This window comes from Electrona antarctica (assembly GCF_951216825.1).
Source record: "Electrona antarctica genome assembly, chromosome: 18".
NCBI classification, from domain to species: domain Eukaryota; kingdom Metazoa; phylum Chordata; class Actinopteri; order Myctophiformes; family Myctophidae; genus Electrona; species Electrona antarctica.
Window position 1 is genome coordinate 39,670,199 of NC_136799.1, and position 26,015 is coordinate 39,696,213.

Genomic DNA, 26,015 nt, shown 5'->3' on the forward strand with positions numbered 1-26,015 from the left:
GGCTCGGAACATCCTCAAGGGGGTGTCACTCTCTACATATATCTGCCTGACTGCAGTGTGTCCGTGTGACGGTCTGTCTGTGCCTGTCTGTCTGTGCCTGTCTGTCTGTCTGTCTGTGCCTGTCTGTCTGTCTGTGCGTGCGTGCGTGCGTGCGTGCGTGCGTGCGTGCGTGCGTGAGTGCGTGCGTGCGTGCGTGCCTGTAGACCTAGTCCAGTCTAATAGGACTGTACACTTTAGTAGTTTAACCACATAGACCCCAGCATCCGTATTCTGGGAGGAGGGACCATCGCAGGGAATAGCAGATAGACACGTTTCCCTCGAGCTTGATAGAGTTTGTCCATCAGAAAACTGAACATACACCAGTAGTATAGAGCCCTGAGGGTTTACGACGAGGTTAAGAAGGTGGGCAGAATGAAAGAGCATGTGCATGTGGCTCCGCCTCAGAGTGGTTGTTGTCGACAGGAGAACTGCCTGTGACAGCATGGCAGAAGTCTAACGCCTGGCGTTGCCTGATTTATAATTGGTTGCGCTTCGTGTCTGACTCACACTGCGCTTGTAGATTAGCTATTTTAGGTGCAGGTATGAAGCCAGTATGAAGACTGAAGAGCAGGCGTAATCTATCTAATTCTACTCACAGAGTGAATTAAACCAGAAAACTGGAGGTCAAAGACACCCACTGTGTGTGTGTGTGTGTGTGTGTGTGTGTGTGTGACCTTTCTCTGCCCATTAAGCTGCTTAATTAGGAGAGAAACTGATGGAATGCTGATTTGCACCTGCAGTCCTCCAGCTGTTTAGCACACACACACACACACACACACACACACACACACACACACACACACACACACACACACACACACACACACACACACACACACACACACACACACACACACACACACACACACACACACACACACACACACACACACACACACACACACACACACACACACACACACACACACACACACACACACCCCTCATTAGCGGTGCTGCAGTGGACTATCATCCAACTCTCTGGGTGGAACGCACCATCAACCCCCGCCATCGCTTATTTTGAATCATACATATTGCATTACACGTCTCATATGTACTGCATTACATGAATTAATGGTCTGCATGTCTATAGACAATGCCTTTACGTTACATCATTACATAAGTAAGCAATATATTACGTGAGAGGGTGTGCGTTATTGTCATTAATGGCACGCCTGAAGTGCCCTTAATGACAGTAACGCACACCCTCTTGTGTAATATTGCGATTATACAACAGTAGTTACAAAAAGAAACTAAGATAATCACTAAAAATCTTATTTTATTTAATGACAGATGTAGCCACTACGACCACAAATGTCCCAAGAAACTAGCTAGCCTCGCAACCGGGTCTGCTGCGCTCTGGGAGAACAGCACAGCTGAATTCTTTGTTTTGAATGATGCTGGTTTAAGGAACGGCTAGAAGGCTGTTTCAACCAATCAGATTGCTTCCTCGAAACAACCCTAATTATTCGATAGCCACAATTATTTTTGCATAATTGTCATAATAATGCTATTTCCACTATTCATTTTTGAGTGGTGCAAACCACTCCAACAACTGGCTTTGTTAGTACCCGTGTGTGTGTGTTTGTGTACCTGCCCCTCAAAAGAATGAGCATGGTTACTATGGTCACTGAAATTACGTCAGACCACAGCTGATCAGGCTATATAAGACCTTGCACTACTCAGTTCACACGGGTGTGATTTTTTTAAATAGTCATTAAATATATCAGTCATTTCTTTGTATATTTAGGTTATATTTGTCATATCTGCCCTGTGTAACTTCAAAGCCTAAGCCAAAAACAGAAATGTAATTTTTATTCATATGCTCCAGTGTTCAACGGCAAAAAAAAACACAATCAAATCGTCAAGTAAAATGTCATAATCCTGACAGCCCCGGCCTAAACGTTCACACGGAAAAAGGTTTGAGAACTACTGATTTAAACAGCATTTGCAGAATAAGGCCTCAGGTCTTCATGGTTTTAAGGAAACCAGTGGAGTTGCCCCGTATATTATGCTGTCTCCACTGGGCCAGATCAGATCCCAGATCAGATCACAGATCCTGAGGCTACTGGGAGGAGTGGGACCAATCAGTCCCCATCCAGAGCAGTATGTCAGGATGGGACACAGACAGACAGTCATACCCCATTTCCTCCTTAACGGGGGAAGTAAAGGTATGTAGGATAATTAGATAAGAGAGAGGGAGGGGGAGGGGGGAGGGGGAGGGGGAGAAGGAACGTGCCTTTGAGGCAAAGAAGAGGAAAGTAAAAGTCATGATTTAGTTGATGAAAGACCTTCAGCAAGGTCAGTCTGAAATAGGCCTGAAACTTCTATCGATTATTTTCCCAAGTGATTATTCCGTCGATTACTTATTCGATTAATCAAAAAGATCGATGAGCGAGGGGGGGGGGGGATTTGGGGGAGACGCAAGCAGCGGCGTCAACTTTGGGAGTGCCTGAGGGCTTGGGCACCCACTGACGTTTTAAGAACCTGCCCGCCCCTGGACGCAAGTGCTCAATGTGTCATGTTTGCGGTGCACTGCAATGTGCTTGTTTTCACTTTTTGAACATTTTTAGTAAAATTTTAATTTGAATCACCCCAAATTAATTTGATTAAAATAGTTGGATTAACTGTTGCTTAGACTGAACGTCCTCTCACTGTGTGTGCATGTGTGTGTATATCTGCACAGCACATCTACACTAAACCCCATTTTACTAAACTGTATTATCTTTCTGCTCAAATTGACTGAGCTTGTCGCTGTGTGCGCTGCGGGCCAATCCGTCATGCAAAGGTGGAGCAGCTCCTAGTGATTAATACTCTCCACTCGCTGGCTCATTACCATAGCGACGCCCTGCCCCGCGCAGCGCGCCGGACAGGACGTGCGGGCGCGCCGCGCCCCTCCCCGAGGTGATCCATCAGAGAACTGCCGACCGGCGGGGTCACAACCAAAAGGTCACCACACAGACACTGCCTAGAGGTCAAACGGAATCATGGGGAGGATCACAGGAAACCATTTTAGGTTGAGGTAAATGCACACAGACATACACACAGGCGTGCGCGCGCACGTGCACGTGTGCATCACTCATACACATCCACATCCAGCCGCACGTGCAGATACAAGTATGACACACTAGTACACAGGAATGGAAATGATCGATCACTGTACTACTGTACTGTAATGTCAAAATAAAACCTTCCTGAGGGGAGAACAAATTAAGCATCCACATGAATACCATCTTCTAGGGTATAGGGCAAACTACCACGTCTGTCTCTGTCTGACCCAGCGCGCACACGCCACGCACACACACACACACACACACCTGCTATACCACCCACTGCAAGGGTGGGCCAAGCAATCTGCATACAGATGCTGTGTGCGTCCGTGTGTGTGTGCGTGTGTGTGTGTGTGTGCGCGTGTGTTTGCATTTGCAGGGCCCATCCATCACTGCCACAGACATACATTTTACCCCCTCCGCATTCTTGAGAAGCCCTGACGCCAGAAGGATCTTGCCCTCGTGGCCTCTCCCCTCCCCTCCCCTCCCCTCCCCCCCACAGTGACTGCACCCCTCCCTGGCCGTGGGACATCACCCGAGTCCCTGGATCAGGTTTTACCCACTGCAGGCCTTAAAACTAGATCCAGAGAGAGGCTCTGCCAGCGCCCGTTGATGGATGACTAACATGTGCTTTGAGCTCACAGAGCCACAGGAAGAGGTCGAAACTAATGGTCACTCTAAAGCTAAACACATGAAGACTACAGTCCCTATTATTATTATTATACATTCTGCGACAACGCGTCACGTTTGAGCTTCCGTTACCTTCCTTCCAATGCCAAGTGCATCCGCATGGTATGAGATTCAAACAATGCATCGTGATGCTTGAAGATCAGCTGTGCTAGACGACGTAAACACCTTTGTGCGATTGATTAAGAATCGATCTTTATAGCACTCCGAGCCACACACTGATCAGGGATCATTCAATTCCCTCTGACATGATTTGTGAATATCATCGACGGCGCCCTCTGGGGACATGAGGTACACGAGACGAGACGGTGACCTTGAACTGACAGGAATGAATGAAGCTTAACTCACGAGTTTAACCCATTTTGACCTGAGATCAGATTCTAAAAATGTCTTCTACATCCTGACAGTTTTCTGAAAAAGCTATGTTTCTATGTCAGTGGTTCTTCGATTTTTCAAAAATAGCAGACCTACAAGCTCGTAGCGCGCCACTCGGTGGCGCGCTATGAGCTTGTAGATCTGCTATTTTTCAATAGCTAAAGCATAACATAATGCTAACACCAAACAGGGTTTCCACCCAAAATGGGTTAAATGAACACTCCGGATTGTGCCGTGCAGATGTAACTAGGCAGAGGGAATCAGAATGCAAACGCAGCATTCTGTGGGCGTTCGTTCGTTCGCTCATTATACAGCCGTGTCTGCTTAAAGACTTCTAGTCTAGGGTGGGGAAACTTGACAAATGTTGTAGAGCCGCGGTGGCATAATTGCAGAGGTGACTGGATTGGTCTGGGCTTGTCTGGGGGCTTTGTTCACTGTGTTCAAGGTTAAGATGGTTGACACAAAGGAGCTGAGCCATTAAGGGCCATTATGTACCTGAGGCTGCACTGTGCTCACTGAAGTGACTCGTGTTTGAACCTTCGGGGTTGTATAGAACAGGGGTTCTCAACCCGTGGGTCGCGACCCCTCGGGGGGTCGCCAAAATATTTTAGGGGGTCCCCAAATTATTTTCAAAAAAAAAAAAAAAAAAAATCACGGTTTTTCAAAAATAGCAGACCTACAAGCTCGTAGCGCGCCACTCAGTGGCGCGCTATGAGCTTGTAGATCTGCTATTTTTCAATAGCTAAATTATAACAATGCTTAAAACACCAAAAAAGTTTATGAACCAATGTTCTATACTATAGAACATTGGTTCATAAACGTGTTCCTGTCAAGGACTCCCAGATCGACATTAATTAGTCCGCGGACCCCCATTTGAATAGATATGCCCCGATACGAGGATTTTTATGGTTCTAGCAGTGATTTTCAACCATTTTAATTTCAAGGACCCCCCCCCCCAGTTTGACATGCGTTAGGCTACGGACCCCGTTTAATGGCATTTCTATATCTCCCCAACTTATATTGTAAAATGACTGTTAATTTAACTCTGAGAGTGTACAAATGGAGTTAGGAATGGAGTTAGGAACCAACCAATGGAGTTACAGACCCATAAGGGTCCATTTGGTTCATAACTATCTCTAATTTAGCTAGGGACCCCATGGAACTCCCTCAAGTACACCTAGGGGTCCCTGGACCCCCCACTTTGAGAACCAATGGTATACAAGTCCAACTAATGGTCCCTCAACGTTTTCTGTTGATTCTGTGCTGTTTGACCACTTTAACCCTAGTGTCCCTATTTATGGGCATGTCATAGGCCAAGGGTTCCCAAACTTTCCAGGCCGTGTGACCCCCCCAAAATAATTTAGAAATTTGAACTGGGGACCCCCCACCCTGACAAGCACGTGGAATTGTAGGAGCTGTGGCATTACGTTTAGTTTGACTTGGCAAGCTGACAGTGAGCTTGTAGATCAGCTATTTTTACAATGTTTAAGTCCAAATGGACCCCCATAAGGGTCCATTTGGAGTCTATGCAGACGTCAGAATTCATGTCAGAACAGGCTCCATATGGACACTGGGCAGGGGCCCTTTCCAGTGCCCGGGCAGAGGCCTTTTTGGGGCGGTTCTGGACAACCGTGGGTCTGACCGACACTGTGGTGGTGTGGAGCGCGTGTGTCGAATTTGAAGTCGGTGGGGCGAACAGTTCTCGAGTTACGTGGATCACACACACACACACACACACACACACACACACACACACACACACACACACACACACACACACACACACACACACACACACACACACACACACACACACACACACACACACACACACAGTTAAATGGTAAATGGTGCATTTACATAGTGCCTTTTACAGTGTGCATTACATTCACCCATTCACACACCATGCAAGACACCACCCTATTCATCACGACTCGCCCAGAATCAAAGCCAGAGCGTTCCCAGATTCAAAGACAGCCACTCTACCTCCTGAGCCGCTGCTGCCTCAAGGACTTTAAAAAAGAAAAACTGCGTCTGAATAATTAATGCTCGCAAAGAACTAACTCAATGATTAGTGTAAGTAGCACTCTAGTCTCTAACATGAACTGTGCCAATTATACTAATCCAATCACGTTACAAACAAGACGTCAGCAGCTATTGTTGGGATGCAATTTGTGCTGTTTATAAACAGGATGTTGTTAATTCATTTATTTTTATTTTTTTTACCAGCAAGGCTCCGGTGTGCTCATTAAATCAAGTCTGGCTTTGTAACACTGACTCTGTCCTCTCTAGCTGTGCTGTATGTTTGAGAGAGGGGTGGTTGATAAGCCTGCTGGGGGAATGAAGCTTCACCCAGCTGATGGCTGCATTATGAGTGCTCAGGGGGGTTGTGTCTTGCTCAGGGACACTTCGATGACACATAGACAAAACGAACAACATTTGCAGCCTCTCTATCCACTAAGGCCAGTGGTTAACTTCTCAACCTTTGTTCCTTGGAGCCCCGCGCCTTACATCTGACACAAGCTGAGTTCAGTGACCATGGGGCTAAAGAATCGCTCAGAAGCTGTGTTCACGTCGACTCTCCCATTGGAAATAATAGACCGTCTTCTCCAACCTAATTCCAGTCTCCTAAAATCTCCTAAAAAGGCGGCCACCTAACGTCACGCAGATACGGGAAGTAAACCGGGTATTAGAGCTGCACGATTCTTGCTCAGATGTGAATCTCGGTTTTCCTCTACAAGAATTGAGATCGCGATTCTCATATTTTTCCATGAAAATATGTATTGTCTTGTTGCTGAACATTACTACATTCAAAATGTGGCACCTGGACTAGCCAACTACTAAAAGTGCTCAACTTAAACCTCTCTTAAAGACTCTCTTGTAGCAAAAACACAAGAGTAACTAAAATGAATTAGGACAGCCAACGAGGGCTGCACGATTCTAGCTCAAATTTAGAAATGAGATCTCGTAGGTGTCTAGAATCTAAAATCTAATCTAAAATTGTGCAGCACTACCATCTTTTCTTTCTTTTCTTTTGTCCCTGTCTTGGGTTAAAGACCACACCAGTTGTTGATGTGAAGATAAAGCTCCGCAACCACTGCTGCTACATCAGAGCCATGTAAACAACGGGGCCACAGTCGGGAGGCCCCCGGGAAACCATCCATCAGCGACGGCCATCCAGGCGGCGGGCCGTCCGTCCATGCTGCTTGGGATACGGCGGCGCTGCGTGACGCACGTGGCGTATTCACGTGCATTCATGTACACACAAACACAGCGCACGTCGCACACACACACACAATTGTATTCAACGCACAGTTGGCGCACACACCAATAACGCGGCGGCGGGCGTCCTGGTTACAGTAAACTCTCGGTAAACACTGCTGTGATGCCGCCATGAGTCACGACCGCAGAGACTCCATGTAAATCTTCATTTAATGTAACCACCATCTGACATGTACAGTATATATATATATACTGCAAAGCCACAGCGCCCGGCGCTGCTCAACAGCGGTACTGCAGTGCACATTAACCCATTTTGGGGCGGGAACCCCCTTTTGGTGTTTTAAACATTAGGTTATAATTTAGCTATTGAAAAATAGCAGATCTACAAGCTCGTAGCGCGCCACCGAGTGGCGCGCTACGAGCTTGTAGGTCTGCTATTTTTTGAAAAATCGTGAAAATATTTATTTCAGAAAACTGGAGGATTTAGAAGATTTCTTTTTTAATTTCGAGGTCAGGCGTAAATGGGATAAAAAGCTCTCTCTCCTTCAGCTGGAGATCATTTCATCACTGAGCTGACGATGATGTGGGTAAAACATCGACAATAAGAAAGACAGGGATCACCCATTTGATTTTGAGTCGATCGAAGCGAGATATAATCTCCTAAAAAAACAATAACAGGTAATGAAAACCCACTACTAGGACCTTCTGCTTCTACCACTTCAGTACTTCTAAATATCCTCCTGCTGTTATCAATGTCGGACTCATTATCGCCGTCTCTTGCACAAAAATTCCTTTATTGCGGCTCAAAGTCCCCGAGTTCCAACTGGTGACTTAGCGGCCGGTAAACGTGGTGTATATAAACCGACCGTTGTCTAACACTAACAGAGACCTTCCCAGTAAGAGGATAGGAATCTCAGGCGTTCTGCCTGCTCAGCATCCTGGGATCATTTCTGGTGAAGGTTGACACGGGGTGTGTGCGTGTGCGTGTGCGTGTGTGCATGTGTGTGGGGGACAGGCATACACACACACACACACACACACTCACTCAAACACACAGCACAACTTGCCCGCGCAGAGGAATTTCACAGGTCACGTAGTCATAATCCCAGGGGTGGGGTCAGCACTGCGCAAGACCTCGACTCAAACATAATACGCGGCGTGAAATCTCAACATGTGTGCCGGCCACAGCAGACAGAGTACAGTAAAGCAGTACAGGTAACTGTACAATGTAAAAGCCTTCTGATTACAGTCGGCTGGGATTAGTAGATCAGATGTGACACGCGCACGCACACACGCACACACGCACACACACAGGAACCTGTTAGATCAGATGCTTCCCAAGTGTGGAGTTATTTTGAAAAATATTAGATTTTTTTTCTCTTCTTAATTAACAAATTGTAGGGAAAATGTTATATTTACAAAAAATGTGTCCGACTGTCCGTGGACACAAATGTGTCCCGAGTTCGACCCAGTGTTTGGGAACGCTGTGTTAGAGGAGTGGGCTTCAAGCTGTGATGATGACCACCAGGGGAGGTGTGTGTGCGTGTGCGTCTGTGTCTCTGTGTGTGTGTCTGTGTCTCTGTGCGTGCGTGCGTGCGTGCGTGCGTGCGTGCGTGCGTGCGTGCGTGCGTGCGTGCGTGCGTGCGTGCGTGCGTGCGTGCGTGCGTGCCTGTGTCTGTGTGTGTGTGTGTGTGTGTGCCGTTTAAACAGTTTGAGGAACGAGTTATGAGAACGAGGCCAACACCACTGGACGCCGCCGCACACAGAGGAACAGGTTTAACACCTGCTCTGTTATGTGTCGTGTCTGTGCCGCGAGCACGCCGAGCATGCAACAAGCACCGCACGTACGCACACACACACACAGAAAGAACAGCGTCGTGTCCCAGAGGGGCTTAGAAGCCTCACCAAAACTGTGTCATAGACTAAACTGTGTCAAGTTAGACCGTTTAAAAGAGTCAAATAGTCAAAGGCATGTCTTTGAAGCAAACGTGCACCTAAAACTGTGCGTGCGTGTGCGCATGCGTGCGTGCGTGTGTGCATTCTTCCTTGAAGCCCCATTCATTCCAATTGGAAACACATTTTGTCTTTCCAACAGCTTGGCAGGAATTCTAGTATGAACCGCGCTCCAAAAAGACCAGAAGATGACGGCTAAAACAAGATTAGGTTTCACTGCTGAATTATCACTTTGAATTACTCTGCACTCCTCGTACCGACCTATAATCCACAACAGGTGCTCCCGTTCCGCGACGCGTTCAACGACATGCACGGTCAAGTTAAACAAACAGAGACCACAAAGAAACAGGAGGGGGAAAAAACAAAACACAACACCCAAACCAGTCTCTCGAGTCACGAGAGAGCAAAGTGGAGAAAGCAGCAGTACAGGATCTATGAGGAAAAAAACCCTCCTTTTGTCATGTTGTTCACGGAGGAATGTCATTCTCAAAAGAAGACTGAGCGGCCCAGGAGCGAGTCTGTGCGGGCAGGGCAGGCCGAGGCGGACACTAGTACAGGCTGGCACAGCGCCCCGCCGCGGGCATGCATTGGCGAGGCCAGGCTGGCTGAGCAATAGCATCTGTGCCACATGTGTGCAGCCCCCCTTTACCGACATGATTGAATTAGAGCCCCACGCCAGAGTCATTATTACCTCATACACACACACACACACACACACACACACACACACACACACACACACACACACACACACACACACACACACACACACACACACACACACACACACACACACACACACACACACACACACACAGTCAGGCTGAAGAATGTCAACGAGGGACCGACCGCCGCTCGTTAGGGCCTCGTCAAGCACCGCGAGCGAGAAGAAGCGGGAACCGAGCGGGTAAAAGGACTTACACACGCCACGGCACGCCACAGTCACGTAATTAAACAACACCACGGAGATCACAGGCACTTAAAGGTTCTGGGGGGGTGGGGTAGGGGGGGTCGCCTCTGGGGGGGAAGAATATAAATGATGGGCAAAGCCGCTAAAAGTTTTATTGTGCAAAATAGATTTCTCCACCAAATTGAATTAGCGCTGCTCGTGGCGGGGCAGATGTGACAGCCTGGTGGCGTCCGGTCCCACAGGACGGGACTGGTGGTGGTGGTGGTGGTGGTGGTGGTGCAATCGACAGGCAGCTGCTTCTGAGCAGCGGAGGTCACGGAAGGTCAAGCTGTTCCATTATGAGAGAGACAAGGGGGGGTATTTATTCACAAATGCTGTGAAGCCGGCTCGGGCTTAAGAGGGGAATGAGGATCGCTGCCGCTTGGCCCTCGAGGTGTATGCACGCATGCATGGCCCAGGGCTGCCTACAACACCGCCTCTGTTCCCCCTTAACCCATTCAAAAGGAAGTGTACAGTTGGGTGCCACCGATATTGTCCCTTATCATTTGACCCATTTAGGCCTGACCTCAAAATTAAAAAAAAAATCCTTCTAAATCCTCCAGTTTTCTGAAATAAATATTTTCATGATTTTTCAAAAATAGCAGACCTACAAGCTCGTAGCGCGCCACTCGGTGGCGCGCTATGAGCTTGTAGATCTGCTATTTTTCAATAGCTAAATTATAACAATGTTTAAAACACCAAAAGGGGTCCCCGCCCAAAATGGGTTAACTGTCCTTTTGCGCAGATCACGCAAACCTCAGCAAAAAGAAAAGGACAATATCGATGGCTTCCAACTGTACACTCGTCCTAGCGCATTTCATTGTAATCAAACGAGAGAAAAATATTCAGACTTTTTTTTGGAGTTGGCCTCACCATACTTCGCGCATGTGCGTTGGTCGTTCACTTCCCTGTTTAGCGCTCACAAAGAAAGGCTCGGCACGCGTAATCTAAGGAGCTCTCCGTGGTTTGTGTACCAGATGGATATACTAAGCTCTTCATTTCTGACTTCAACATGCCTCTCGTTCAAAAAACGATTTTATCGTAATGATAGCGAGGTATTAAAGCAAGCAAAGATATGTCTCCCGGTTTTTGTCCGGAACGGAAGGGGGGGGGGGGCTTACAGAGTAAAAGCGGCCATATCTTCCCGGCACCCCGAGCTTCTATTTTGAAAGAAATCCCGGCACCGATTGTGTTAACGGGTCCCATGGAGAATGACGGAACAACCGGTTCCGTCTAAGGTTGTCCCGATCTGATCACGTGATCAGAAATCGGGGCCCGATCGATCACGTCATTTTCAAATGATCGGATCGGGAGCGAGAAAAAAGAAACGTGATCGGAACATCCCTGGTTCCATCCCCCCCCAAAAAAGAACAAAACAATCTTGGAAAGATCGAAGGACACAAGCTGAGGAAGGAAATATGGAGGGAAGCAGAAAGAAGTCTGTTCACCTCAACACACCCAGACTTTCCAACTCCTGAAAGATTAAGACAAAGCCCCCTGCCACCCAGATGGAACGGACACGCAGGCTCAGATAATGACAGGAAAGAGCAGGAAATGAGGAGATTTGACAACGCAAGAAAAGCAAATACTGCGTTGCCAGAGCTCATGCACTGTCTGCCGGCAGCCTGCTGTAAACAGCAGAAACCCTAGAGAGGTACCTGAAGGTTCTGTGTGTGTGTGTCTGTTCTGTCTCATGCGTGTACAGTACACAGTACTGTACATGAAGCCGTGTCGTGCATGCTCTGTATTCAACGGTTCTTAGTTGAATGTAGTCATTTGTGATTCAGCCAAGAAACATTTCAGAGCATACCAACTACCAAGGCTTTGTACGCATTGAACGCAGCAGGCATTCTCAACATAACTCCATCCAAGGTAAACCCATCTTCAAGCTCACAGCGCATTGCGTTTTCAGCTTGTAGATCGGCCATTTCCAGCAGGCCAATACCGTCATATGATAAAAAAGTATAAATCAAAAAGTGTCCCCGGAGTGTGCAGACTGTGACAAATCCTTTAGAAATCAAGACGTGAATGGCATTTCAAACCACCCCCTAAAGCAACGTGCTTCAAATCTGAAAACAGTTGCTTTCTTTTGTCGCCGCCGAGACCAATCTCACTCCAATCGGGAGAGGCCGCCCCAAAATCATATAGGCCTGCCATTCTAAATCTGAACAGAACCACAAGAGTCCAGACGGAAAGCCATGAAGGCATGTTGATACTGTGTGCAGGAGGAATGTGTGTTTACTGCAAACGGCACACTCTCTTCCAGCTCATTAAGCCATTCTGGACGGGGAACCCCTTTTGGTGTTCTAAGCATTATGTTATACTTTAGCTATTGAAAAATAGCAGATCTACAAGCTCATAGCGCGCCACCGAGTGGCGCGCTACGAGCTTGTAGGTCTGCTATTTTTGAAAAGTCGTGAATATGTGGCGCAAATCTTTGAATATATATATATTTCAGAGCGAACATTTTTAACTAACATATTGGATTCTGGGGGGGGGGGTCCCTGGAACTACATGTTTTCAGATGTGGGTCCGTATGGTCCAATAGAGATAATTCTGGGGGTCCTTGACATGAATGAGGTTGAGCACAACTGACAAAGAAACATGGGGTTTTCAGAAAACTATTAGGATTTAGAAGCCTTTTTTTTTTTTTTTTTAATCGACCTCAGTCCAAAACGGGTTAACTCAGAATAAGGTCAACCGTGTGAGACGCCAGTGTGCCACTGACCATAGAAATGACAGGTTCAGCCAAAAAAAAAAAAAAAAAAAAAAGGCCTGCCACGTTTGGCAGGAAAACACATCATCGACTAATGACCCCCCATCAAGCGCACATACCATCACCGCCGTCATCATCATCGCCAGACATCCCCACACCAGAGCATGGCAGCGTAGTGACTAATGGCACCATTTGCTCTCGGGGGGCCTCAGACATCATAAAGTGCCTTCTTCTTATTTAAAACGCCTTCTTATATGTGTGCTAATAAAAAAAAGAACAACAGGCTTCCAATTTAATTTAACCACTTAATGTCCCTTGATGTAAATAAGTCCTCATCAGCTATAACTACAGTGAGACGGCCAGACAGCACCATGCATGATTCACAAAGCGAAGGGAAAAGAAAGGGAGAGGCAGAGAGGACGAGAGAGAGAGATAAATAGAGAGAGCAGAAAGAAGGGACGGCAATAATAAATGAAGCTAATATAACAACAGGGTTTTGTAGCCTTCGGCGTCACTGAACTGCAACGCAGTTCAACAGATTAAGCGGGGCAGGAAACCCCTGGTTCCCTGGCTTTTCTCTATGCTGCTATTATTATTTAAGGCCTGGGCACGGCCCAACCTTATGCACTGTAAAATATCATTATTAGCATACAGAGAGACAGCCGCAAGTTTCCAGTGAGGCCAGCTTTCCCCACGCGAGCAGACCACAGGGCTTGCTGCTGGAGTCGACACACACACACACACACACACGACACACACATACACAAACTGTATCACTAAGAACCGAGGCAAGTGCCTAGAGAGAGAGAGACGAGAATGCTTTTTAAAATAACATCACGGTTATTAAAGTTGGTCGTTTTTTTCCTGCCAGGCAGAAACACAGACTCCAAATCAGAATTGGCAGCCAGGAGCCAAACTACCGGCCGCAAACGCTGCACGCATGCAGGGGCCAGGCTCCGTCATCTCACTGTACTGTGTGTGTGTGTGTGTGATTCTGAGCCAAAAGGGAAGTCTAACGCCGCGCCTATTGAAGACGATAGAAGCGTGTCCTCGTGTGTCCAATGTATGTCACTGGGTTGACACAAGCCACCGTTTAAGTCACCAGATATAGGTTGTATAGCGCTTGCTCGGATCACAAGTCGGCGTGCGACTGTGAATGAATGATTCCAACCCCGCGGAGAGGGGGAAGTGATTCCTAATGGATGATTTCACGTCCCACGGGTTAGCCGTCACACGCCTGACACAGCGTCAGGGAGGAAGGACATGTCATCAGAGGACGGCTGCTTGACTTTGAAAAATGCACGCGTGTTTGTGTTCGGGAAGGAAAAGGTTATTTTCTTCTTGAACACGTTGGAACTGGGTATAAGCACTATAGGCTAGTGGTGAAACGGAGAGGGATGAGAATGAGATGCAATAATAGGCCCCGCCGAGTTAACCCATCGAAAGGCCAACAGCCGTTTTATGCACACAAGCTCGTCCATCATCGAGGATGGTTACAGATACGAGAGGCGCGGTCCTGCATGTGTCCTGTTATTGTGTGTCATGGTGGCTCCGTGCACACATCTTTACACATACCACGTGTAGGCAGTGCACCACACACACACACACACACACACACACGTTTGTATTTACTATACCTCAGAGAACATTTGAGCAGTTTTATGAATGGCTGTGTCTGTGACACATTGTGGGCTTGCAGATCTACGCACGACAGTGATGCACAACTGAAGTATAGATATAAAGGCCCACCTCCAACCGCTAAACCTAACATGTAAATGCATAACACCAACTTTCGTGAGGACCAAAAAAAGGGTCCTCCTCACGATGTCTATGTCTCAAAATAGTCGTGTTGACAAAATTGTCCCTCATAAGTCACACACACACACACACACACACACACACACACACACACACACACACACACACACACACACACACACACACACACACACACACACACACACACACACACACACACACACACACACACACACACACACACACACACACACATCTCCCTCCTCTTCTACACTCTACAGTCAAGTCCCCTCCTCCGCCCCCATCCAGGGCAATCCATCTGGAGCAGACAGCCAACAAAGGCCCTGTTGAGTGGACCAATGCACCAGGGATGTTTTGGGGGATGAATGAGATGACCCGTAGCCACTAATCCACGAGGGGCACAGTCCCCTAAGGGACCTCTTTCTTGGTGGAAAACAGGAGTTTGGGTCAGTACCTCTTAACAGCTTAAGATCTACAAACAACAACAAGGTTCAAACAGACCAACATTCCTTCCTTCAGGAGTGAAGGCGGCCCACTAGGGACTGTCCACTAAACTAATTGTTATTAAGTCGACTAGAAGGAATTTGTGGACTAATACTTTTGTTGATTTAATTGGGAAAATCTGTAAAATGTGTGTTTTAAAATAGCTCATAAACTGACATAAAGGGTTATATAGTTTACAACAGACGTGCAGGGGAAGAAAGCATAACATTACTTGTCAGATAATAAAGAGGGAAACACTGTGTATATTAATGTGTCTATAATGCCTTATAAGCGCCTTTATAATGCATTATAATGTAGTTATATTAGCACTATAACCAAATGGACCCTTATGGGCCTGGAACTCTGTGAGTGTACCATTTCTACACTGTATTGGGCTCCCAGAGAAAGACAATTCCATCAAAAGGGGGTCCATGGCCTCATGCATATCAAACCATTTTTAATTTCCTTTAATTAAAATGGTGGTGAATCTCTGCTAGAGCCATAAAAACCTTCCGTTATGGGGGTCCCTGGAATATCTTTTCAATTTGGTTTCTTTGACATGAAAAGGTTTGAGAACCACTGACCCAAAACCAAATAATTCTACTCTTATGTACACAAGATGTAAAAAAACAAAACGTCTTGATTTTATTTTAGGTACCTGCCACTTGGTTCCTGCACCTTTAAACAGCACACAGATACTAGAGGCTGGCTTCTAACGTGACCGTAGAATGTCGCTTGCCATTAATAGCCTGCTGTGTGTGTATATCCTACTACACACTGGCATGCCCACACGCACACTACGAGGCCAGGGAAACTCTGGCCCGTTGCTTTCGGTTTCATCTCTAATGTCATAATGTAAAAGTACTAAGTAAGGTGAGCCTGCCTGCCTTGCCGAGCCATTTGGCCCATAGGGCAGGAGGACGAGGAGCCTGTTCTCCTGTTTCGGAGCGTGAGGCACGCTTGACGTACAATAGTGCACCACTTGTCTTGGACATGACGCTAGTACAGTTGGGTGCCACCGATATTGTCCCTTATCATTTGATCCATTTAGGCCTGACCTCAAAAATTTTAAAAAATCCTTCTAAATCCTCCAGTTTTCTGAAATAAATATTTTCACGATTTTTCAAAAATAGCAGACCTACAAGCTCGTAGCGCGCCACTCGGTGGCGCGCTATGAGCTTGTAGATCTGCTATTTTTCAATAGCTAAATTATAACATAATGTTTAAAACACCAAAAGGGGTTCCCGCCCCAAAATGGGTTAACTGTCCTTTTGCGCAGATCACGCAAACCTCAGCAAAAAGAAAAGGACAATATCGATGGCCTCCAACTGTATGTCGCAGGGACTTACCCTCTATCCAACCCTTGATACTAAGCTGATAAATGTCATAGTTCATAATGCATGGTGCTGCTCAATCAAACGCACGTGTGAATGGCAGGCTGAAGGCTTTTTCTTTCATGAAATGAACTCAATCAAAAACTAGACTAGCTAAACTTTATGAAGTGCCATTTGAACAGCAGGACAGCATCTCCTCTGACATCGTGTGAGAAATGAAAAGGCATCAATACGGCAGCGTTGTCCAAGGTTGTGACAAGCTGCATAACCACCGTTGGCCATGATGTGACATTAAAAGCGGGTAGGTTACTCTCGCGTCACGAGAGATAATATTGACTATCTGCACGAATGGGTGCGTCCCACTCCCTTTCCCCTTGTTTTGTTTGAACTCGTTAGTTTAGAAGAGCGATTAAATCTAAGGGCACGAACCGTTTCATAATAAAATATGTCATATCTGATAACATTCCAAACGCATACCAGGGAAATCTGCTGCACTCAGCAAGCAGCAATTAGACAATCTTAAACGCCACCACTACAGTCTCTTTAATAAGCACTGTTAAAGAGGACTTTCTTTTTTTTTTTTCTTCTTTTTTTTTTTGCTGTTGGGTTAATTTAACTCATTAGTGCACTCAGTGTAATATTCCCGCTGAGGATTTCACCGAGTGGCCAGACAGAGTGCTAACCAACCTGTTGCCCCTAGGCCAGAGAACGTGATCCCAGGGTTAAACAGCTCTTATATAAGGGCGGCCACGTGAAGATTCTGTCTTGGCATGGACAGAGAGAGAGAGGAGGACAGTCAATCCCTAGGCATCAGGAGACCGACCCCCCACCTAACACACACACACACACACACACACACACACACTCTGCTTCTGTGGCCTTGGCTTTAGCTGCGCTTGGCTAATCTTGCGTAGGTATTGACAGTTATTGAGAGTTATGCATAATAGCAGCACCAGACAACATGAATCAGGAAACTCACCCACCATTTCACAAATAAAGACGACATGATGAGCATAAATAAATTATGCTGAATTGCCCTCAGATAGATTATGTTGTCCAGTGTTCGCCACAGGAGGCGAGTTGAACCACGTTTGTCCACCAGTGTTTTTTTCCTTTGAGGCCTTGAACATATAAACAAATAAACCTTGACAATGGCATCGCTCTGGGAAGGGGGCTAACATTTACCTCTGCGGAGGCAAAGAAAGCAAAAAGAAAAGAATAATGGCTTTAATTGAGCGTGTTCTGCTCATGGTAACCTACAGCAATCACGGCTCCGTCTCCGTTTACACTGGCTCCCCGCCAAGCGACTTGAACTGACACACACAAAGACGTAGAGGCAGAGAGAAGGAGAAGAGGAAAGCGCTTATCTTGCTTGGAGATCAAACCACCGGCGGCCAACCTGAGGGTGAAGACAGAGGAGGAGTGCTAATAAGCCAGAAAATGCACCTCCACGCATACCGGCGACATGACCGGCTGCCAAAGACCCTCCAAAGTACTTGAATGCGTCTGTGGCGAAACGCCAGGGGAACCCAGTGGAAATGGCACGTTGACGGCTTATGCTTATCAACTAGGGAGGTGTATACAAGTGTATAATGTCACTCGTTTATAATGATATAGTACAAAATACATAGTGGGTTGTACACTGACATGGCCACACCCACAATGTTTATTAGGCGTTGTGGTATTAATTCATGACAATTGTTTGCCATAGTAGCAATCCTAGGTTTGATACCCATTACCCAGTATGAGAGATTGATTGATTCGATTGCCATTTGTATAGATATGTTCATGTTTTGGTTATTAAATCCCAGGAACCTTAGTATAGAACCCAGGTAAACTAACTACTATATAGTAGGGTTTAAGTGGTTTAATACTGGTCAAGTAGGGATGGTTGGGTAAAAAATATGTTCTTACACCTTTAATCTTTCTTTTCTGAGAGGTGCATTGAGTTGCACCTGATGTAGGGAATGTATAAATACATTTTGATTAATTACATTATAAATTAAGTTACTTTAGCTACAGTACTACGAGGTAAGGATCTGGGAACGGCGATCTCAAAATTCTGGGATTCCAGACGGGTTTCAGGAGCAATGACCTCTAAACTGTGTTTGCCATGGAAGTCACATCAATAGATTGTAAGAGACACTACCGCAAGTGTCTTGAGCTCTCTGAGCCAATGACTGAGGGTAGATCAATTTAACCAATCAATCAATGGATTTTAATCCAGTGTAATCCTTCTCTCTCCGGAAGCCCTGTCTAAAAAATACAAGACGGCGGAATGCATTCATTTTAAGGAGAGCAGTCAGAAAGACCTAACTGATGAGCAGGTGGGACGTGTGCTGGAGAGTAAATGTGAACCCAGAACCTTCTCCATCCATCATGAGGAACAATGCGGCCGGGGGCCCCAGGACCAGCACGCTGGCCCTCAGCACCAGCTGTGTTTGTCTTTCCAATATGGGCTGGATGGTGTAAGTGAGACCACGTGCTACTGGACTCCGATACCACCGATCAATCACAATTAGTATTGTTGTAGGCTTTTTTCTTTTTTTTTTGGACTGAAGTCGACTTGAAGCTAAGTGTTGCACACGAACAGAGCCGCTGTCTGCTGAATGGGGAGAGAAACATAAAGAAAGCGTGTGTCAACTCATTACAGTATGCATGTACGCGACTACGCGTACAGTCAGGGCACACAAAAGCACAGACGTGACGCAGCTCGACTCCCATTGTGGGCCTTCTGTTCGCAATCAAAGGCTCAACGGATTCCCGGGAGAGAAGACAGGAGACGTGCTGAAGAATGCACTTTGAGCATAAAAGATTACAACCACACCCCTCTCTCTGTCTCTCTGTCTCTCTCTCTCTCTGCCGCGCTTGCACTCACCGGCCGCAAACCCTCGAGACAGTCGGCTAACCCATGTGAGCCAAACACAGATCAATACAACTGACTAGAAAATATCCAGCCAACAGTATCCAATCCTCTTAGTTCCATTCATGCCTTTGTTCATTCGTTCGGCTAATCATTGTAGTACGTCCGTACATGCACCCCATTGTCTGTAAATCATCTGGCATAGGTTTAAAATGCCATGGTGGCACGTTTTACCAGACTGGAATATTGTACCGTACCGCGTTTTCTGGGCTATAATTTGCCGTCTGCACTGGAGTGGGGGGTGGTTCTGTGTACCACGTCCACTAATAACCGTCAGATTTATACGGCCAGCGATAAATGGATGGTAATGATAAGTGCACATTGGGTCCAACACAATCTGTTCATTACCTACATTTTCAGCGTTGGATTATGGCCATCTGCGTTTCCTTGAGGTTAATGGAAAGCCGGGTTGGGCAGCTAAGTGACAACTCCCGTCACTAAGCACTTCGACCTCTGTGGACATTAATCTGGGATTAAATGTTTAACCACGTTAACCCGAGCGCCGTCCCTATTCTGGGGCAAACATTCAGCAAAAATAGGCAATCTGCGTGCAAGCTCAGGGCGCGACGCGGACGTGTTGTGAGCTTGTACATTGGCTATTTTCGGTGAAGAGATTTTGTGCAGTTTCATGGGGGGAAAAAAGGAGCGTGCCAAGTGTAGAGCCCGGGGGGACCACGGTCAACTATGTACATAGGGTTTAAGTGGTTAAAAGCAGTGCTCAGGTTGTAGCGTTCATCATTAGCGGCGATTTCTGCTCCCTCAATCTTCTGCTTGATAACTCTGAAATATCATCCCTCAGTTGAAACGTTGTCTAATGTGTCTCCTACACATTTAATCTTCATTTGGCATTTAATCATCGTTTACGCCGCAAACCTCACAGACCGTTCCGCTGCGCGTGACACAAACAGGAAGACAATTCAATTTAAACCTACACATTAGTGTCCTCAAACGACACCAATTTGTGTCTTGCTTTAAGGGGACGTGAATGGGTGCATCTGTTGAGCCAAAGGGGGGGGTCAACCCTTCTGTTGAGCAGCAATATTACATCTGACCTGACCTGAGCTCACAAGACAGAGATAAAAAGCCTGTAATGAGGCAAACCATTGTGAGAGTGCTCCTTGATGTGGTGTGTGTGCGCACACCACGCGCGCATGCATGCATACTGTGTGGCATGCCAACCATTCCAGGTGAGGAGGGTGAACACGTAGAGGTAGCACCCAGGCACACAGCACCGTAACAATGGACACCTCACAGTGAGTGTGCAGCATTGCATTGTAGTATATCGTCGCTACAAGCTCTAGTACATCTGCTACTTTTGATGCTTTTTTCAAGTTGAAATTTGAATCCTGAAAGGTAACGGTTTGGGACATAATGGTTTCCACCCGACAAGAGACGATATATATTTAGTTATTTTTGCCATGTTGTTGTGTTGCAGCAAAACCCCAATAATTTAACTCTTGTATATGTGCCCTCGTGAGTTAGTTTGTAGATCTGCTGTTTAAAAAAATAATGCCTAGAATTACATGGTCAGAATAGGGATGCATTGCCAGGTTGAAAGTGGTTTCAAGATCAGGACACATGGGCTGCATAGTTGCAGATACCAATCATCAAAGCAATAAAATAACGACCAATACATCGTTCAGGGTCTATAAGAGATAGGTGTAGTTGAAACAAATGGACGCATGCGTGCGTGCGTGCGTGCGTGCGTGCGTGCGTGCGTGCGTGCGTGCGAGAAACAAGCCTGGTGGCTAGGCCACAAGAATACAAGCTAAATGCAGAATCACTGAATTATGCAATGCAGAGCCAGGCGAGAAGACATTTTAGACATGGCGTAAGGTTAGTATAACTGGGTTTCGGGTGTATTTGCCAATGAAAGACAAGCAACTGGTCCAGTTGTTGCGTTGCCATTTTGCCAGTCATGCTGTAGCTGTGGGGGAGGGGGAGGGGGTTTGCATCTTGGCCAGAGCCTCACCGATGCGGTGGCCAATAACAAGCCTGAGCCAAAATGCTGTCAACACGCAGCTTTGAACTCACCTGCTTTTTATAGCAAGCGCTCCAGACGGCCGTACGCCCCATCCACTCCCTCCATAACGCCTCAAACGCCAAATATAATCTCCGACCGCAGCAAGTAAGAAATAGAAGCATACAAGCGGCCATTATGTTGGGTTTGACTGACTGCTCTGAGCTGGGGGACTGGCTGAACTACAACCTGGAATATCGACAACAACAACAACAAGTCTTCAGTTCCGAGACATCTTTTCTTCCTTTAGTGAATCGCTGACCAAAATCTGTAATGATGTACGTGTCACTCAAGCCAGTTTAACCCCATTTAACCCCGTCTTAAACCGTATACTTAGTTGGCGGGAGTCCCCCAGGGCTCTACACTAGGTCCCCTCCAGGTTTCGCTCTAAATATCTTCACCGAAAAATGTGAAAATGGCTGTTTGGCGAGCTCAAAAACACGCCACGGCCCACGGCGCGCTGTGAGATTGGCTATTTTTTGGCATGTGTTCGTCCCAGAATAGGACGGTTTCAGTCCAGAGAAAGCAGAGTAAATGAACTTTACAGAGGTTACAGTAGTGTAGGTCAGTGTAGTGTATAGAAGCTCCTGTAGGTTTCCCCTGCGGAGCGCCTCTCTACCTAGAGACAGTAAAAGGCCTTCATCCCTCTCCTCACGGAATGTGACAATGAGCACAGATGTTACCCACGCCTGATAAGTCACATGGACGCCGCCTTATATGGAGAAAAATGTGCCTGAGAGAGAGAGAGAGAGAGAGCGAGAGAGAAGACATGAAACATTGCCGTTTCTCTCAGGCCGGTGTTTCTCCGCTTGCACTTCAGAATTAATGACGGCCTGGCACTCAACACACACACACACACCGCCGTGCAAATGTCACCGCACAGCTTAAAGTCTCTCTAACTTGACGTAAGTCTACTACAACATTATGCAGGAACCTTATCACAGTTTGCCAGGGAGGGAACCAAAAGTCACACGACCCACGAAGAAGAAAAGCTCTTTATGAATAGACCGTCGTTCCTGTTGCAATTATGTCATTGTTTCAAAAGTGCTATTGAAGCGTTAAAATTAGAAAGCGATGAGTTACAGATGCCTATTCAGCAACTCCACACTACCACCCAGGATGGGAGGGGGGTAGCATTACAGCTTTACATCATATCGCTGTTGTCGCTTGTAAAACATCTTTTGAGAGTCCCCGTGCCAGCTGGACCTTCTTCACTGTACAAAAAGGTCACTTGCTAAATATTTTCCTTTAAACGTAGTCGCGTGTTTTGAATCGAGGGGAAATTAGGAGCCAACGTACGCTCCATGTCAACTCAAGACCCCTCGTCTCACAGAACAGAACAGAGCAGTAAAAATAGAATGTTCCTTGTGGTCGCACATTTTCTTCTAAAAAAAAAATGTGGACCGCAAAAGACAGACAGACGTGCGCTTGCTTGGTGCCGAAACTTTTCAGCTCCCATGGTTTTGGTGTTTAGCTTTTTGAAAGGCACGGGTGACACACAACAATTCAGTATTTAAATAAGTACTCATTTCTGTGTAGTCCGTAAAAACAACAAGGGGGGGGAGGGCGGGGGGGGCGAGGTCTGCTGAAACATAAACCGATTCCACAAGATGTTCTCCTCCTCAGAGATACAGTATATAAACAGGCAGCATTCTCTGGACCTCATGCTTGGGTTAAGAATTAAGATCAATATTTGACAGATTTCTGGACAGATCGTTTGTCAAGCCCTTCTGAGCAGGAGGTATGAAGTTATTAATATTGGAGCAAAACAAAAAACATAAAAGATTTCAGGGCTCAGGGCTGATATTGCATTCACTACCCTGACAATGGAGACAAGTCCACATGACTTTTGTGTGTCATCCTTTTAGCATTATTGTCTTACGTCGACTGGGGGCTGTGGCTGTGGCTCAGAAGGTAGAGCAGGTCGGTAGAGCAGGTCGTCCAATGATCCATGGGTCGGCGGTTCGAATCCCGGCTCCTCCTGTCTACATGTCGAAGTGTCCTTGGGCAAGACACTGAACCCCAAATTGCTCCCGATGTGCTGGTTGGTACCTTGCATGGCTTCCGCCGCCATCGGTGTATGAATGTGTGTGTGAATGGGTGAATGTAATGCACAATCTATGTAAAGCGCCTTGGATAAAGGCGCTAAATAAAAACGCACCATTTTTTTTTTTTTTTACGTCATGTCTACATTTCTGACTGAAAGTATCCTATCAATCCAATGATTTAGTGCATCATTCATCTCTGTAAACACAAAGGTGACTTCACACATCCTCATCATCAATTATGTCATCATTAATAACAATATTCACCTTTTCCAAGGTTAATCCTCGGGTAACAATCACCACAGTCAATCAAGACTAATTACGAACACAATCTAATCAGTCTTCGCAGACAGATAAGAAACTGCTTAAGCAGTCATTTAAAGTAAAAAGTCAAACATTGGCCCTGGGTGTTTCTAACACGCCCGTGTGCGTGTGTGTGTGTGTGGTGTGACACCTCTGGGCCTCTTCCTCTGTTTCCATGACAGAAGCTCCTCGACACAGAGTGCCAAAAGGTAGCCCGACTCCTGCTCTCACTGCTCATTGCTCTGACCGACCAGAGCCCTCACTACAGGGGGTCCTTCCTTCCATCCTTCCTGGGATGCCTTTTATTACCCCTGGAGAGGAGCCCTTCACAGAGAAGAGAGACCTCCTTCACCCCAGCACACGGCCACAGCAGCAACACTCCCCCCCCCCAAACAACAGAAGTCTTCTGGGGGTAAATCACCTACAAACAGCCCCCCCCCCACCAACATTTATGGGAATAGTTCATGCTCCCAATTGTTCAAGCCATAAATCACAAAGAACTGCAAACAATCAAGTTGACGTTGGGCTGTGTTGAACACCACTCGTCCACACACTGTTCAAACTGAAGACATACAGCAGCACTGTGAGCTACTGCAGTGGTTTTCAAAGTGGGGTCCAGGGGTCATTGGGGGGGTGGTTCCAAATCTCCATATTTCAACCTTTTATGTTTGCTTGTTTGTTTACATAAATGAATGCCCTACTCCAGTACTCCTACTTAAGAGTGTCACACAAAAGTAGTGACAATAGAAGATCTACAAGCTCACAGCATCACGATTCTGTGTACTTGCTGTACATTCACCATTGCAAATGTTGTTTTTCATAACAAAAGAAAAGACATGCAAGGTTTCCACGCAACAGACAGCAACGATATGGACTTTTTAATTACCGTGGGTATATAATTAGCCCTCTTCTTGAGATACAGGCTGCTGACAGTGAAACTTTACTCCCATATAATTCTAGACAAGTGTGTTCTAGTCTACTGGGTAACGTGGAGAACCGCAGGGAGCGAGTCACTGATGTTAGACAAGTTATTAGACACCATTTCACAAAGAGGGGAACCCATTGTGTAGTGTGTTGTGTGTGTGTGTGTGTGTGTGTGTGTGTGTGTGTGTGTGTGTGGTCAATGAGTAACTTAGAATAGGCGCTGCAGTGCCTGCAAGCAGTTATTCAGTTTCACACATACTGTACTACATAATAGCAACTACTCCCACGTGTCACCATAGAGGAATAACTTGTCACGTATTAAACAATAACAACAACATTCTTCATATTATCATCGGACAGCTGTGTTGGTGTTCACAGCGTCTATGTACACGCACAGTCGCACACACGCACAGCTGCAAAAGAAACCAGCTCTAATTAATCACAACCCGATTTTAAATGTTGTCAAAAACGGTCCAACACACCTTAACAACCCAGCGGGGGAAAAAAACAGCCGATCTACAAGCTCACAAGTTACAACAACGCGTTACTTGCGAGCGTATGCAGATCGGCTATTAAAGAGATCTGAGACGTATAGATCTATCTATGGGAATAAACGAGAACAAGTTCCAACTTACCCGCCGGCGGGGTTATAGTCGCGTTTTTATACTGCTGGTCTTTATTCTTTATACTTCAGCCACTCCTGACCCGAACCCATAAAGCATATTTCAATTTTTTGTATTATTAGTAACACGTTTTAAATACACGCTTCGAGTTTAAATGGTAGTTCCACGCGTTCCAAGCAGGGTTTAGTGAGACAGTCTGAGAGAGAGACTACACTACAGTGTGTGTGTGAGAGAGAGAGAGAGGGAGGGTGTGTGAGTGACTGGCTGGCTCACGCTGCCAGCAGACTGCAGTGAGTGGGACTCCTCCCAGACACTGTGGGGTTAAACTCCTCCTTCAAGAGGACAGACAGACAGTCAGTGGGGGAGCAGCAGCCACCACCACAGGGTTGCAGGCTATTATTATTATTATAGGCTAAAACCCATGTTGTTATTATAATTATTATTATTATTCATCTAATAGAGGTCTATGGGAGCAACTGGAACACACCCCCTCAAAGAAAGTGGACAATCTTAATGGTTTAGAAAGGCATATTGCGTTCTCACAGTAGAATAGTTTATTGGCTTTCACACTGTTGTTCACAGTGATTTAT

At 46.3% G+C, this 26,015-nt stretch overlaps 1 protein-coding gene across 2 annotated transcripts in view; it reads right to left on the minus strand.

The window, feature by feature from the left end:
- The window catches only part of tiam2a (TIAM Rac1 associated GEF 2a), a 139,848-nt gene extending 114,200 nt beyond the window's left edge, over positions 1 to 25,648 (minus strand). For both annotated transcript variants that reach the window (XM_079528271.1, XM_079528270.1), the window contains exon 1: positions 25,438 to 25,648. The gene's annotated coding sequence lies outside the window, so the exon portion shown is untranslated. The remainder of the gene's footprint in view (positions 1 to 25,437) is intronic.
- Positions 25,649 to 26,015: the final 367 nt, after the last annotated feature.